Source organism: Equus caballus, chromosome 2, assembly GCF_041296265.1.
Source record: "Equus caballus isolate H_3958 breed thoroughbred chromosome 2, TB-T2T, whole genome shotgun sequence".
Lineage (NCBI taxonomy): Eukaryota > Metazoa > Chordata > Mammalia > Perissodactyla > Equidae > Equus > Equus caballus.
This window is the reverse complement of record NC_091685.1, coordinates 65,706,431-65,720,047: the sequence shown is the minus strand read 5'-3', so window position 1 is coordinate 65,720,047 and position 13,617 is coordinate 65,706,431. Positions and strand designations below refer to the sequence as shown.

The 13,617-nt window shown below is 40.0% G+C and overlaps 1 long non-coding RNA gene across 1 annotated transcript; it reads right to left on the bottom strand.

The window, feature by feature from the left end:
• Positions 1–2,141: 2,141 nt before the first annotated feature.
• Positions 2,142–5,828, bottom strand: LOC138923269 (uncharacterized). Its single transcript, XR_011436666.1, has 2 exons — positions 5,727–5,828; positions 2,142–2,501 (listed from the first exon to the last, which is right to left on the bottom strand). It is a non-coding gene; the product is annotated as an uncharacterized lncRNA (long non-coding RNA).
• Between the last annotated feature and the right edge of the window lie 7,789 nt (positions 5,829–13,617).

The following is a 13,617-nucleotide window of genomic DNA, read 5'->3' as shown; positions in this document are numbered from 1 at the left end:
TTGATCTAGGGTTTCATTTAAGTCCACTGTTTCCTGGTCGACTTTCTGTCTGGATGATATAGCCATTGACATAAGCGGGGTGTTAAGTTCCCCTACTATTATTGTATTCCTGTCAGTTTCTCCTTTCAGGTCTGTTAAGAGTTGCTTCATATACTCTGGTGCTCCTGTTGACATCAGTCTTAGCAGTATCTTTTCAAATACTGTGTCTACTCAGGTGAGGGAAACAAAAGAAAAAATAAACAAATGGGACTACATCAGACTAAAAAGCTTCAGCAAGGCAAAGGAAACCAGCAACAAAACAAAAAGATAGCCCACCAACTGGGAGAAAATATTTGCAAGTCATATATCTGGTAAGGGGTTAATTTCCAAAGTACATAAAGAATTCATACAACTCAACAACAAAAATATGAACAACCCAATAAAAAAAGTGGGAAGAGGATATGACCAGGCATTTTTCCAAAGAAGATATACAGATGGCCAACAGACACATGAAAAGATGTTCAACATCACTAATAGAAAAATGCAAATCAAAACTGCAATGTGATGTCACCTCACACCCATCAGAATGGCTATAATTAACAAGACAAAAAATAACAAGTGTTGGAGGGGATGTGAAGCAAAGGGAATCCTCATACACTGCTGGTGGGAATGCAAACTGGTGCAGCCACTATGGAAAACAGTATGGAAATTTATCAAAAAATTAAAAATAGAAATACTATATGATCCAGCTATTCCAGTACTGGATATTTTTCCAAAGAGCATCAAATCAATAATTCAAAAAGATATATGCACCCCTATGTTCATCGTAGCTTTATTCACAACAGCCAAGACATAGAAGCAATCTAGGTGCCCATCAATGGATGAATGGATAAAGATGGAATACTACTCAGCCATAAAAAAAGGTCCCATTTGCAGGAACATGGATGAACCTTGATGGTATTACTCTGGGCAAAATAAGTCAGGCAGAGAAAGACAAATAATGTATAATTTCACTCATATGTGTAAGATAAACAAAAAAACACAGTTACGGTGAGTTACAGTGAGTAGATTAGTGGTTCCCAGAGGAGAAGGGGGTAGAGGGAGGGCAAAAGGGGAAAAGGGGCACATATGTATGGTGACGGATAAAAACTGGACCGTTGGTGGTGAACATGATGCAGTCTATACAGAAACTGAAATATAGTGATGTCCACCTGAAATGTACACAATGTTCTAAGCCAATATGATCCCAAGAGAAAAATTTATTTAAAATTAGAAGTATTTTTAAAAGTAAAAAAAAAATTGCATGCAGGGGCTGGCCCTGTGGCCTAGTGGTTAAGTTCGATGTGGTGCACCTTGGTGGCCCTGTCACTTAATAAAAATGACTAAATATCTTCCTAACAAAATTCAAATATGTAAAATTTCACTTGGGAAAAAAAGACTTTGTAGAAATAATAACCACAAAAGGAGATTCACAATGGGGGAAACTGTATCTATTTAAAATAACCAAGTGATGAATCAAATCTTTGTTGTAAAATCTAATGGAAGGTGTAATTCCAAATATAAGTCAGTCAAGTAAAGTTGAAAAGGAGGGAAAATGAAATCATTTATAGAAAACTGATTACAGGCTTATGTTGACTTAATGAAAGCATATTTTTCTTTCTGTGCCATTAGAGAATGTGAAAAAGTTTATGACCATAAATTCCTAAACAGAGCATGTCCAAAGGTAGTGTTTTTTTTGTTTGTTTAAGATATCTGCATATATAATTGAGGAAGAATGAACAACACATGCAAATTCCACTCTTTTGTTTCAGGATCCCCCAGGGCTTTCATGTGAAACATGAAGGGAGGGCGTTTATTTCTGTGTAAAGTCTAGTGGGATTACCTGGACAGGGACTTGTGCTCAGAGGGAATATTAGAATTAAGCCCCAGGGAACAAGTGACTAAATGACATCAGCAGGCGACAAGTCTTGCTCCCAGGTTTTGAAAAAAGCACCAGGGCTCCCCTTCTGGTTGCAGGAGATGGTCTAGAATACACTGTCCACAGCCACTGCCCACTGTGTGGCTACTCAGCACTTGCCATGTGACTAGTCGGAACTGAGATGTGCTGTAAGTATAAAGCACACATTTCGAAGATATAGTATGAAGAAAAGTCACTGGAAATAGTATGTCATTAATGAATTTTATATTCATTACATGTTACATGGATAATAGCTTGAATATGTTGGGTTGAATAAAACATATTACAATTAATTTCACCTGTTTCTTTTTGCTCTTTTGATTGTAGTTAGTAGAAACTTTTAAATTACACAGGTGGCTCATATTGGTGGCTCGTGTTATATTTCCATGGCACAGCCTAGAACAGTCTAGAACATGGAACATGGAACAGCCTAGAAGTTCCCAGAAAAGGCTCTGCAGGCCATAGGGACCCTCATTCTTTCTCTTTTGTAAAAGGCTCATGATTGCTTACACCTTTGAAGTTTTCCACCTTCCAGCAGAAGAGATGGAATCAATTGTGGTAATATCTAAAAAAGAAAAAGAAAAATCATCCAAGACATGTTCCATAATTCATAACCTCTTACTAGAAAGAAATTAGTATTTCTGAAAAAAATACTTAAGGAATTCTCTGATTAAGACTTGCTCTGACAAGCTAGTTACCCACCCACCTCCACCTGCCCATTCACTGTCTGCTGGCAGTCAAGAGGCTAGTGACGTTGAACCAGACTTTTTCTTTAAGCATCTAGTCTAACAATTATTATCAAATCCAGTGCTTCTCAAACTTTTGGGTGCGATAGAGTCATCTGGGGAACTTGTTAAAATGTGTATTTCTGGTCCCCATCCCAGGATTTCTGATTTAGTAGGAATGGGATCGGGTCTGAGAGTGTATTTCTAGCAAGCTCCAGGTGAGGCTCAGGCTGCTGGCCCAGGGACCACACTTTGGAGACCACTGCTCTAATAATTTACTTTTCCCGTAAAATGTCCCTATTTAGAGCGAATCTTTGAGTTGACCTGTTAGACACCTTTCCTCAGCATATGAGATTATAATTAAATGTTGACACATGCTCATGATCAAATTGACAAAATTCTTTAACATAAGTTGGTCTGGCCACAGCATTTAATAAGACACAGCCCAGTCTCTGTCTCTTGGTTGCTGAAATTTCTGTCTCATTGTCATTATGATGGTTAATTTTATTTGTCAACTTGACTGGTCCATGTGGTGCCCAGATATTTGATTAAACGTTATTCTGGGGTGTGTCTGTGAAGGTGTTTCTGGAGGAGATTAACAGTTGAATCAGCAGACCGAATAGAGCAGATTGCCCTTCCCAGTGTAGGTGGGGCTCATCCGATATGTTGGAGGCCTGAATAGAGCAAAAGTCTGAGTGAGGGAGAATTTGTTCTCTCTCTCTGGCAGTCTTCAAGCTGGGACACGGGTCTTCTCCTGCCTTTGGACTCAGACTTAGACTGGAGATTACACTATTAGCTCTCCTGGGTCTCCAGCTTGCAGATCTTGGAATTTCTCAGCCTTCATAACCGGTGAGACAATTTCTTGTAATAAATCAATAGATAGGTAGATAGATAGAGATAAAAATATTAAATTTTCAAATATTGAAGTATATGGGGAAGTCATTCTTGTTTAAATCTGATTTGGCCTAAAGCTTGTTTTTCCCAGAGCAGCCTGACTTATGGCCCACCAAGCATGCGTTGTCCATCTGCTTCAAACGTTTTCCCAAAGGAAAGAATGCACTCTTTAAAGATAGGGATGTGTGTCTGCATCTCTCTGATGCTGATGCCAGTACTTCTTTGAAGATAAGCTTTTCTTCCCAGAGAACTAAGGTAAAGTTGACCTGCTGTATATGTGCTAAACTCTGGCGAAACATCTCCTTGTGACTTGGGGAAAAAAATTTCACGCTTGATGGATGTTCTTTGTTCTCAAACGGCATATAACCATGCTGTAAACCACGCTTCCCCGAGTGCTTCTTTCCTTGTGAAAGAGAGTGCCTCTGGACTAGTCCTCACATTAGGCTCCATAAATCTCACTCTATCTTTCTTACCTATAGACTGGTTCTTGATTATTTGCATTGACAATAAATAGATAGATCGGCATAACCCCTTGGTCCTGTTTCTCTGGAGAACCCTGGCTAACACAGTCGTTATCAGATGGATCTGCAGTTCTGGCAGATAGGGAATCACCTTGATCTGAGGCAAATCTCAAAAAAGAGGTAGCACCAGAAAATACTTTCCCTATGAAAAAACTTAATATTTGCATGATTTTTATTGAAAATATTTGTATTTATGAATAGAGTCGAAACATCCATCAGGTCAAAGTATGGAACAAAGAGCCCTGGACCCACGCTTAACATCTTAGCCCTTTAGCTACTGTAGCACAGGAAGTCCCCTTTTTTATTAAGGGAAAGGATCTCTGTTGAGTGTGTGTGTCAGAACACAGTCTGTAAAAGAAATGAATCTTTGACATAGTTTATTTACACAGTAATTGTGAATACCGTGCACCTTTATGGAAATAAATTTAAGAATAATTTAGAATGAATCAAAACATAAAATTGTCATTTGGATAACTGCATTTAAAAAAGGTACAGCATGAACAAAGACTGGATAGGAACAGCAAAATAACTGTTGGAAACAATAAATGTTTATAAAAGTTTCCTCTGACTTTGTTTTGAACAACACGCAGCAATTTTAAAACATAAAGAGACTTTGGGGTAAATGTAGAGTATTGAAACAAAGCTTTGACTTCTACTCCCTACAAATTCTCTAAAATGACTGTAAAGGAATAAAAGGGGTATAAATAGATCATAATGAGAAGAGGAGAAGAGATTTGGGCAGACAAGAAAAAACAACATTTTGGAAACTGGATGCCCTGTTTATCAGACCGAAGACAACTTTCCCCAGGTCAGTCAGGCTCTGCTAAAACCCCAGCAGGTTAGGCTCTGCCCAAATAGTTTCTCCTTGTTAAGAAGAACAGAAAGCTCTGGCGTATTTCAAGTTGGTTCCTTTTCCCCTCTTTCTACCAGAAGCACGAGGGGATTTTTCTCCAATTGTTCACTGTGAGAACCCAGCCAAGCTCCTGGGTAAAATTTACGGAATCATGGGGGCCCCTGATGACCAAGTCTCACTGGAGTTTTTACCTCTCAGACTTGTCCCTGCTGAGCCTTTTAGTAATTCATCATTTACAGTCCAGGTTTCCCTACCTCGGCGCTAGTTCCCACAGATGTTTGTTCTCCTGGGTCTCTGCTCTGGTAATTTGTGGTTCTCTGTACACACTTTCACAACTACTCAACTCTGCATTATAGGGCAAAAGCAGCCATACACAATATATAAACAAAAGAGTGTAGCTGTTTTCCAATAAGACTTTATTTACAAAAACCAGCAGTGGCCCAAATTTGGCCAAATTTGGCCTTAATTTGCTGATCCCTGTTCTACACAATAGCCAAACCACCAAGGTCCCTTCAGGCTGTATTTTCCCAGAGAGTGAAAAATTAACATAGACCTGGGGCAAGATCATGAAAGAATGCTGCTAACTGTATCAAGGGAATGCAGACTGCTTCCTGCTCTCCTTCCTGAGAGGGACTAAAATGAGTAAATTTGCCAGGTAAATATTAGTACACCAATTGTCAGAGGCTGTATTGGTCTGTTCTGGTAAAGATACAACCTCTGGGTCTACCAGCTATGATTGGAGCTCCCACTTGGTTAAGTTGACTGACAATAATTCACCACCATCCACCATAACTCACCTGTATTTGTGGGGGTCAGACCCATGAATTAAATGGAAATATGAAGAGGATTGACACCTCTGAATCTTTTAGTCCTTGAGGTCTGTACTAATCTCTGCCATTATGACCTCATTTATCACCTGGACTCACATGACCTGACTCTAATAGGTCATGATGGTGTTGAGGATCCCATGATATCATTATCCATTCGGATGTTATATTTAACAGCCCTCAAAAAAGCAGGAGATGCCCTTTCCTCCAGCAGACAGTTGTTCTGGCAAATTGCCACATGTTCCTTTGGGAAAGGACTGAGGAAAATTGCTACTGTGTAAACTTGTCATGGTGTTGCAGAGTTATTCCTTAAGGGGAACCAGCCTCCCCTCGATTGAAAGACTCTGGGTGTTAGAATAGCTCAGATTTGAAAACTGAGCAAGGACATGTGATTTTCCATTGTGCCGGCTGACATCAGTCTTCAACACACCCATTATTGCTCCTATCTTTTATAGGGTTAAGCAGTACCCACACTGGCTACATATCTTCTCCACAGGAACACTATGGTCAATTAGCCATTGCCACAGATCCCTGTGAAAAAGGGTGCCCTGGTCACCATTCTAGCTTTGCCTCCCATTACAGTAATTATGTCTACCTTCCTACTGAAGATTAATTGTTGATATTTGTCCTCTGCTAGTCTGAAACTCTACCCTCCCCAGTGACACTATGGAGCCCAATTCCAAGAGCCACCTCCTTTATAATGAACCCTGACCTACAAAGGACAACCACCACTGAGCCTCCCAACAATGACAGTGCTACCTCTGTAGCACATTTCTTATTGCTTCTGTGAAGGGAGTATCCCACCCAGTGAACAAAGTGAGCTGGTCCATATAATGAACTTACTCTGTCATGCCCACCTTGGTGTGGCATTATGAGTCATTCCTCAATGCTCTGCCAAGGAAGTTCTGGCATCCCCACTTCATTTACTAAAGGCCATCATTTTTTTAAGCATCAGCTTCAAATGTCCTTTCCAGGATGCTAAATTCTGAGTGATGAGAGTGTGTCCCTAGATCATTACTTCTCCTTACTCAATCTTGTCTTCCACAGCTCCCAGGACAGCAACCTCAAGATCCGTTCCCAGATGTGGTCTACCCAAACATATTAGCCAGGTCCTACAGGTCTTGTGGTGAATATTTCTAGCCATGCTGAGATTCAACCTTGTTTATATTCATTGTCTTAGAAGCCTTGAGGAAAGGTGGCAGCAAATCCTAGGAGGGCAACTATTATGAAGATTCAACCTCTAGAGTGACTTTAAGGAAAATGGCAGAATAGGAAGCTCCAGGAATCCATCTTTCCCCTTTTATTGTAGCAAATGAATTCATCCATTGCTTCCTAGAATACAACTATCAAGCTGATGAATTTTTTTTTTTTTTACTGCTCTGCACAAATTGCAAGGATCACCAGAAGTAGTTTGCTATTACCTAGCTGGCCCAAGAGCCCATTTTCACAGTCTTGCCTCAGAGATATGTCTACTCTCCTGCTTTCTGCCGTATATATTTGCCATATACACTTTTCAGAGACCTCGGTTTTTCGATGTTCTTACAATATTACAAGGTGACATCAGTATCATGGCAGAGTGAGTTGTGCCTTTTGTCTCTTCCCTCTAAGTTACAAACAGTAGGACATCCATAAATCAACAAAAGACTCTGCACAGCACACCGGAACACCTGAGATATCCATGCATCTATACTTCTGAAGGCAGGTGGATTGGACCTTCAGGAGGCAGTGGAACTAGAGGAGGAACCCCTGCCCTCTCCCCCAGTGGTGATGCAAAATGTGATTGCTCCTGGTAGTGGTGGTGGTGCCCTGACCTGAGGTTTCAAAAAGCACACTGGTGTGTGCCAGCAACCAGAGAGTGCTGGAGTAGCAATGGCACTTGCAGCTTAGCCCCTGTCCCTCCCCTAGAAATGACAGGTGGCACCTGAGACCTGAGGCTTCAAGAGCCACAGCAGAACCCATGACCCAACCCCCAGTGGCGGCACCCCCAACACCAGCTCTATCAGCAGCATACAAGACCTCATTCCTGGCAGTGAAAGTGACACCCAGGAAACCAGTGACCCTGGCAGCAGTGCTCCCTGCACCCCAAGATAGCCCAAGAGCAGCAATGCAGGTGGTGCATGGGGCAGCAGCACCTAAGCCCATGGAGAGCCAGTGGGGTAACATTCCAGGCAACCCTGGAAGTAATAGAACTGCTCACAATCTGATGACCCCAGTGGTGACACCTGAGACTGCAGCAACATTGTGTGCAGCAAGGCACTAGCAACCTTGGAGGCACAAGCAGCACAATGAGGGTACTGACGATGCCTCTGGCAGAGGCAGTGAAGAGCGGAAAGCAGTGAAGAGTGGAAAGCACAGGCTCTCAGATAGAACCAGAAGCAGCTCACAATCAAAGTAACCAAAGTGTTATCCAAATAAGAAAGGTGTTTCAAACGAATGCACTGGCAAAGGATCAACGCATCAAGCACCATGAAGAACTTCAGTAACATGGTAGAACAGAAAGAAAATGACAACTCTCCAGAAACCAAACTTGAAGTCACAGATTACAATCTAACTGACAGAGAATTCAAAATTGCTATCAGGAAGAAACTTAATGAATTACAAGAAAACTCAGAAAGACAGTTCAATAAACAAAGGAATGAAATTAATAAACAGAAGGAGTACTTCACCAAAGAGATTGAAACTCTAATAAGAAAAAAAAAAAACAGAAATTCTGGAGATGAAGAATACAATTAGTGAGATGAAAAATACAGTAGAAAGCATTGGATATAGAGCAGACCACATGGAAGAGAGAATTACTGAGCTCAAAGATAGAAATCCAGAAATGATTCAGGTGGAAGAGGAGAAAGACTGAAGATTTTTTAAAAATGGAGAAATTCTACAAGAAATTTCTGACTCAGTTTGGAAAAGCAACATAAGGATAATGGGCTTCCCAGAAATAGAAGAGAGGGAGAAAGGAGCAGAGAGCTTATTCAAAGAAATAATAGCTGAGAACTTCCCAAACCTGGGGAAAGACCTGGATATACAAATACATGAAGCTAATAGCTCTCCTAATTATCTCAATGCAAAAAGACCTTCTGCAAGGCATATTATATTAAAACTGTCAAAGGTCAATGACAGAGCCAGCCCTGATGGCCTAGAAGTTTAACTTTGGCATGCTCTGCTTCAGTGGCCCAGGTTCAGTTTCTGGGTGCAGAGGCATACCACTCATCTGTCAGTAGTCATGCTGTGGTGGTGGCTTACAAAGAAGACCTAGAAGGACTTACAACTAGAGTATACAACTATGTACTGGGGCTGTGGGGAAGGAACAAAAAATGGAGAGGAAGACTGGCCACAGATGTTAGCTCAGGGTGAATCTTTCCCAGTAAAAAAAAAAGAAATTCCCTTATTTAAAATAAAAAGGTCAATTTCAAAGACAGAAAATTAAGGGCAGCTAGAGAGAAGAAAATAAATTGCAAACGAACTCCCATCAGGCTATCAACAGATTTCTCAGCAGAAACTCTATGAGCTAGGAGAGAGTGGAATGATATAGTCAAAATATTAAAAGGCAAAAACTATCAGTCAAGAATACTCTATTCAGCAAAGTTATCTTTCAGATATGAAGGAGAAATAAAGCCTTTCCCACACAAACAAAAGCTGAGGGAGTTCATGGCCACTAGATCTGCCTCATAAGAGATGTTGAAGGGAGCCCTCCTACCTGAAACAAAAAAAAGCAAAGGTTTACAAAGCTTTGAGAAGGTGGTAAATAGACAGACAATATCAGAAAATTGCACTCTGTGTCAGAATAGGTTACTTAACAATTAATTATAATATAAAGGCTGAAAGGAAAGAAGGCATCAAAAATGACTATAACCACTTCAATTTGGTCACAAACTCATAACACAAAAAAGGATAATTTCTGACAACAGAAATATAGAAGGGGAAGAGGAAAAGGATGGAACCTGCATAGGCTAATAGAGATAAGATGCTATCCACAGAAAATGGACTACCACATCTACGAGATCTTTTATACAAACTTCATGGTAACCACAAAACAAAAAATCAGAGCAAAGTCCCAAATAATAAATAAAGAAGGAACTGAGAAAAGTATCACAGAAAACCACCCAACTGAAATGGTAGACAAAAATAAACAATGAAAATATAGATCAACCAAAAAAGAAAAGATAAAATGACAATATTCAGCCCTCATATATCAATAATCACTCTAAATATAAATGGATTGAATTCATCATTCAAGAAACAGAGTGGGTGGGTGGCTTAAAAAACAAGACCCAACAATATTCTTCCTCCAGGAGACCCATCTCAGCTCTAAAGACAAACCATAGGCTCAGAGTGAAGAGATGGAAGATGAAACTGTAAGCAAATAGCAACCAAAAGAAAGAGAATGTAGCCAAACTTATATCAGACAAAATAGACTTCAAGCCAAAAAAGATAACGAAACAAAGATGGACATTACATAATGATAAAAGGGACATTCCACCAAGAAGACATAACGCTTACTAATATATATGGACCTAACATAGGAGCACCAAAGTATATGAAGCAACTATTAACAAACCTAAAGGGAGAAATTGACAGCATCACAATAATAGTAGTGGACTTTTTAACACCTCCCTTACATCAATGAACAGATCATCCAAACAGAAAATCAACAAGGAAACATTGGCCTTAAATGAAACAATAGACTGGATGGACTTAAGAGATATATATAGAACATTCCATCCAAAAGCAGCAGAATTCACATTCTTCTCAAGTGCACATGGAACATTCTCAAAGATAGACTATATGGGAAAAAAGACAACCTGAATAAACTTAAGAAGATTGAAATCCCATCAAGAATCTTTTCAATAACAATAGTAGGAAACTAGAAATTGACTATGAGAAGAAAGCTGGGAAAGTCACAAATATGTAGAGACTAAACAACATGCTACTGAACAACTATTGGATCAATGAAGAAATCAAAAGAGGAATAAAAAAATATCGGAGATGAATGAAAATGAAAACACAACATACCAAAACTTATGGATGCAGTAAAAGCGGTACTAAGAGGGAAATTTATAGCAATACGGCCTTACCTCAACAAACAGGAAAAATCTCAAATAAACAATCTAACACTATACCTAAAAGAACTAGAAAAAATAAGAACAAACAAAGCCCAAAACTCAGTAGAAGGAAGGAAATAATAAATTTCAGAGCTGAAATAAATGAAATAGAGACTAAAAAGACAATAGAAAGGATCAATCAAAGTAAGAGCTGGTTCTTCAAAAAGATAAACAAAATTGAAAAATCCTTAACTAGACTCACTAAGAAAAAAAGACAGAAGGCTCAAATAAATAAAATCAGAAATGAAAGAGGAGAAATTATGATGGCTACCACAGAAATACAAAGGATTATAAGAGAATATTATGAAAATATATATGCAACAAATTGGATAATCTAGAAGACATGGATAAATTCTTAGAATCATACAACTTCCCAAAGCTGAACCGAGAAGAAATAGAGAATCTGAATAGACCAATCACAAGTACCGAGATAGGAACCATAATCAAAAGCCTCCCCAAAAACAAAATTCCAAGACCAGATGGCTTCTTGGGTGAATTTTACAAACATTCAAAGAGGATTTAATACCTATCCTTCTCAAACTCCTCCAAAAAATTGAAGAGGATGGGACACTCCTCCTGTAATGCAGACAACACACAAAAGGAAAATTACAGGCCAACATGACTGATGAAAATAGATGCAAAAATCCTCAACAAAAATATTAGCAAATCGAATATGACAATATATTAAAAGGCCCATAGACGATGATCAAGTGGGATTTATTCCAGGGATGCAGGAATGGTTTAACACCCACAAATCAATCAACGTGATACACCATTAACAAAATGAAGAATAACGATTACACAATCATCTCAATAGATGCAAAGAAAGCGTTTGACAAGATTCAACATCCATGGTCTGGAGCATGTCAGGATATCCCTCCAACGTGAAAGACAACTTACTAAACTTTGCACTTCCTACCATTAAAAAGAGGCACAATGCTTTGTGAGCCTTTTTGGATTTTGGAGACAACATATATCACATTTGAGTGTACTACTTAGACACATTTACTGTATAGTAACCCATCAGTCTGCTAGTCCCAAGTGGTTACCAGAACAAGAGAAGGCTCTGCAACAAGTCCAGGATGCAGTGCAAGCTGCACTGCCACTTAGAGATCTAGTGATACTTGAAGTGTCTATGGCAAACAGGAATGCAGTATGAAGTCTCTGACAAGTCTCAATAGGAGATCACAATCCATAACTCTAGAGTTTTGGGGCAAAGCAACGCCCTCTTCTTTAGACTACCATTCTCCCTTTGGGAAACAGCCTCTGGCTTGCTATTAAACTCTGGTCAAGATGAACCATGGACCATCAAGAACTCACGCAACCTGAGGTACCCATTATGCACTGGGAGTTATCTTCCTTACTACACTATAAGGTTGGGTGTGTATGGTAGTAATCCATCCTCAAGTGGAAGTGGTATTTGCGATGGAACCTGGGCAGGTTCAGAAGGCATTACAGAGTTGTGTGAGCAGGTGTTTCTGATCCCTTTGACACCTACTTCTGCTGCCTTGCCTTAGCTCTTCTATAGCCTACTGAGGAATTCCATATGACAAGTTAACAGAGGAGAAAAAATATTGGACCCATGGGGAGAAATTCTCCTAGGTTGCAGAACTTCAAAGATATATTTGCCTACTTTTCTGGAATTATAGATGGCCAGAAGCACAGATTTACATTTAATAATGGGCAGTGACTATTGATTTGGCTGGCTGGCTGGCTGGCAGGGAGTTGTAAATAATACAATCGAAAGACTGAGATCAAGGAAATCTAGGGAAGAAGTATTTAAATAGACTTCTGAGAACGTGCACAGACTGTGAGGATATTATTGTCCCACATGAATGTTCGCCAAAGGTCATCCATTGCAGAGCAGGTTTTCAATAATCAGGTGGACAAGTTGGCACATTCTATAGATCATAGAGTTTATGGATCAGTTAGCCTCTTTCTCCAGCAATCCTTGTTCTTGCCTAATGGAGGTAGACGCAAAGTAGCCATGGTGGCGCAGATGGAGGCTGTGCATAGGCTCAGCACCATGGACTTCCTCTGACCAAGGCCAATCTGGTACCTCCACTCTGACTACTAACCTGTCAACAGCAAAATCTTATGCAGATCTCTTGGTATGACATCAGCCAGCCACCTGGTAACAGGTTGATTACATTGGATCTCTTATCACGGAAGGGGAAGCAATTAGTCCTCACTGAAAAAGACGTATATTCTGTATATAAATTTGCCTTCCTTGCCTGTAATACTTCTGGCTATCTCTGGGTAGAATATATTATTCACTGTCACAGTATTGGTTGTGTGTTAAATTGCACCCCCTCTCCCCCAGGCCCAAATTCACAAGCTCTGGTCCCAACCCTTAGAACGTGACCTTATTTGGAAGTAGGATTATTGCAGATGTAATTGGGTAAGATGAGGTCAAAAGGGTGGAACCTAATCCAATATGACTGGTATCCTTATAAAAGGGGAAATCTGTAAACACACACACACACACACACACACACACACGCTTCTCATCCTCACAATTCTGAGGTCTGTTCATCAGAGGTCTTATTTACCAAGGGAGGAATGCATCCACCGAAGGGCATAACAACGGCGTTTGATTTGGAAATGAAGGCTCCCACCTTCCCATTTCGGGCTCCTCACGCCACTAAACAGGCAAAGAGTATTTATTCCTCTATGGTTGAAATGACTGATCTTGATTACCAAGGTAAAACCGGTTACTGGGACACAGTGAGAAGAGAGAGGATTATGTCTGCAAACCAGGG